The sequence below is a fragment of the Magnolia sinica genome, chromosome 14, assembly GCF_029962835.1.
Source record: "Magnolia sinica isolate HGM2019 chromosome 14, MsV1, whole genome shotgun sequence".
In the NCBI taxonomy this organism is placed as follows: domain Eukaryota; kingdom Viridiplantae; phylum Streptophyta; class Magnoliopsida; order Magnoliales; family Magnoliaceae; genus Magnolia; species Magnolia sinica.
In genome coordinates, this window is record NC_080586.1 from 5,964,017 (window position 1) to 5,967,809 (window position 3,793).

Genomic DNA, 3,793 nt, shown 5'->3' on the forward strand with positions numbered 1-3,793 from the left:
AGAAGATTTTCTTTTGAATAATTTTCCGTCGCTTGGTCGTACATAAGTCTTTTAGGAATTTGGCATATGAAGGTATCTGTTTAACGACATCAAGCAGAGGAATGTTGACTTTCACCTGTTTCAACACCTCTAGGATATCCTGAGAGTTAGAGAGAGGTTTTGGTGCAACCAACCGTTGGGGAAATGGAGCAACTGGCTTTTCTAGAAGTTTCGGTTCTAATTTTTGTGGGGCCTCACTAGATTCATTATTGTTGTCCTCTTTCGGTTCTTGAGGCTTTTCGGGCCTAACCGGAAGAGTTTTATCAATGATCTTCCCACTCCTAAGAGTGGTGATGGATTTAGCATGCCCCATCTGATTTGAAGAGTTGGGATCATTATTCTCGTACTGCGGTTTAGGATTGGGGAGAGGTTGTGCAGGAAGCATCCCCTTTTCTATAACCGTCATACGAGAATCTATCTTTTGCATAAAGTCTGTAATTCCCCGCATTACCTGAGCCAGCTCTTGTATGGGATTTTGAACCAGTTCCTCTTGAGGTTTCACTTGATTTGGATTTTGATTGAAGAAACCTGGAGGAGTCGCCATTTGTCCATTCCTCCAACTAAAATTTGGATGATTTTTCCAGCCAGGATTGTATGTGTTGGAGTTGGGTCCAGTAAAAGGTCTTTGATAATAATTTACGACATTGGCTTGTTCATTCAACACTCCTCGAAAGGCGAGTATTGTAGGACAGTTTTCAGTTGTGTGAATGTTGCAATCACAGATGCCGCAAACAACTTCATTGACCTTATCCTTCTTTCCTTCCATGGCCTCAACTTTCCTTATGAGCGTAGTCACTTTACACTTGAGATCATCCTCTTCTTTCAAGAGATATAATCCACCTTTCTCCTTTAATTGAGTCGGCCTAGACGTGGTGTTTGCCAGTGGGTAATAGTCCCATGATTGTGTTTTTTCAGCGAGACTATCGAGGTAATCCCATACCTCGTCAACATCTTTGTTGATGAACTCTCCATTACACATTGTCTCGACCATTTGGCGCATGGAAGATGTCAGTCCATCATAGAAAAAATTTGTAATGCGCCACGTTTCAAATCCGTGTTGTGGGCATGAACTGACCAAATCTTTGAACCTTTCCCAACATTGGAAGAATGTTTCATCTTCCTTTTGGGCAAAGTTCATGATCGCTTTTCTGAGGGTAATCGTTTTATGATGTGGGAAGAATTTTTTTATGAATTCCCTCTGCATATCGTTCCATGTGCCAATGGATCTAGGACGCAGTGAATGTAACCACGTCTTAGCTTTCTCTTTTAAGGAAAAAGGAAAGAGTTTCAGCCTAATTGTATCCTCAGATACATTAGGAAAACATAATGTAGCTATAATCTCATCGAACTCTTTCAAATGTAAATATGGACTTTCTGATTCAAGTCCATGGAATTTGGGAAGGAGTTGGATAACTCCTGGCTTGATGTCCATTTGTCCTGTATTTTCAGGAAAAATCATGCATGAGGGCATACTCACTCCCGCCGGTTGTAGATAATCTCGTAAGGTACGAGGCGGGGGTGCCTGTTGCACCTCATTCTCATCTTGGGTATCCTCCACCCTAGGTGGAAGTGGAGGAGGTTGGTCTTCAGCCATTACCTCAGTTAACTCAGGGGATTTCGAGCGGTGTCTAGTCCTGCGATGGATAGTCAACCCCTCAACCAATCCTCCTTCAGTCAAGAGACGTCGAGTGTCGTCACGGGCCCACTTGGGCATGAAAACACTCGCAGCCCTCAATTGAAAACTTAACCCCAAGAAAGGAAAAGAAAATCTAGCAGGAAAGAGAGAGTTGGAAAGGAATTACCAAATTGGAGTCCTAAGTTAAAAACCTGCAAAATAAAACAAAAATAAGTTAGATTCTAAAAAGAGAAGAATGATCCTTTAAAAGAAAAATAACAGTGAATTAATTTCTAAAAGAAGGTATTCTTAAAAGAAAGTGGAAATTTCTAAAATAAATTAGGAAAGATCTAAACTAGAAAGTAAATTATTAAAAGAGAACTGCAAAATAGAAAGTAGGAAAGGAGCTTACCGACTTAGAAATTTCTATCTTAAAGGCCTACAAAATAGGAAGGTTAGTTTCTAAAGAATTCTAAAAATAAATTAAGAAACAAAATTAGATTCTAAAAGTGCCAGAATTAGAAAATTTCTAAAATTTAAACCCTAATTCTAAAAATATGAAAAATTAGAGAGATTAGGAAGGAATTACCAATTTAGAAACTTATGTCCAGATCCTATAAAACAGGAAACAAGTTAAGTTCTAAAAATAGAATAAAATAAAAACTTCTATCCTAAAGTAAGTAAAATCCTAATCCTAACTTAATTCTAAAACTAATTAATTTCAGAAAAACGTAACCGTCAGTCCCCGGCAACGGCGCCAAAAACTTGTTCACACCCCAAGTGCAGGGTTGTGATGTAGTAATAAACTCGGTAAGACCGAGGTCGAATCCACAGGGACTGATACCTGTACGTTATCTGAAACCAAGTAGAACTAGAACTAGACTAAGATGTGATCTAAACCAAATAGAATTTAAGAAATAATTGTGGAAGAATTATCTAAAACTTTAAGGAATTCAGAGGAAGAAACTAGGGATTCAGAGGATCCACTTGTAGAGATCAGGGAGAAATTATGCCTGCTTCAGAATTCATGTAATTTAACTAGACTTACTTGATCTGGTTTTCAAGAGATGAAAGGTATATGAATTAGAATGGATTCCATCATCTAACCATGCCCAGGAGACAAAGCAAACAACAGGATTAAACTAATTACCAACCGATCAGCATTATATGAAGATCAGAAAGGGTACTGTCATCCTACCATGCCCATGGGACAATGATGAACAACAGGAGTTCCTGACATAAAAAAAAAGAGAAAAGGAATACTCAAAACCATTGCAAACCCATTGTAATTTCAGTCACAACAGACCATAAAAGACTAAAGAAATATTCCTTTAATAATCAAACCAAAATCAAAGTTAGTTTAGAAATTTAAATTACCAGCATACAATGGAGTCTCCCATCTCGCTACAGGCTTCACCTCTTAGCCCTAGCTAAGAGGTTTATCCACACATGATATGGGCTAAATAATAGAAATATAAAGGAAAGAGAAAGAAAAAAAAAACCAGAACCGAGGCTTGTCCAGTTTCTGCTCACGTTCCAGCCCAAACCCAAGCCACCAAACTCCGTGTCTCTTTCTTTTTCTCTGACGTGCAGCAACCAAACCGAGCACAGACTTCTGCTCCTCTTTCTCTCTCTCTCTCTCTTGCTGCCAGTCCCACGGTCCAGCAACCCTTCGTTTTTTCTTCCCTCACGTGCAGCAGCAGCAACTCCTTTCCTAAACCGAGCTCCTCTCTCTCGTTCACAACCAAACCCGACTCCTCCTTTTCCTCTCCCTAGCTCCCTCCGATATTTTAATAATCCTCCCAGCTTTTTTTATTCTCCTTTATAGAAAACCCCTCTGGTAGTCTTGAGTCCCAAAAGGAATAGGTTCGGAAGCTTGTTTACGCACCTGCAGAGATTGCGCAGCTCCAGAGATTACGCAGCTGCCAAGATTACGCAGCTAGCTGTCATGCGTAACCGGAACGGCTGGAATCCCGTTGGCTTGGTTTATGCACAATGGTGTATTTCCAAAAAGGGAAACGTCCCTACGGACGGTTCTGAATGACCTAACAGATGGATGTTGTGGATTGTCTGGACATCCACTCATAGTGGCCCACAACCCCTCTAAACCGATGTTGTCCTTTAATCTCGTAACGCAGG

At 40.1% G+C, this 3,793-nt stretch overlaps 1 non-coding gene across 1 annotated transcript; it reads left to right on the forward strand.

The window, feature by feature from the left end:
• The first annotated feature begins 1,088 nt into the window (after positions 1–1,088).
• LOC131226553 (small nucleolar RNA R71) lies at positions 1,089–1,195 on the forward strand. Its single transcript, XR_009161927.1, has one exon. It is a non-coding gene; the product is annotated as a small nucleolar RNA R71 (small nucleolar RNA).
• The last annotated feature ends 2,598 nt before the right edge of the window (positions 1,196–3,793 follow it).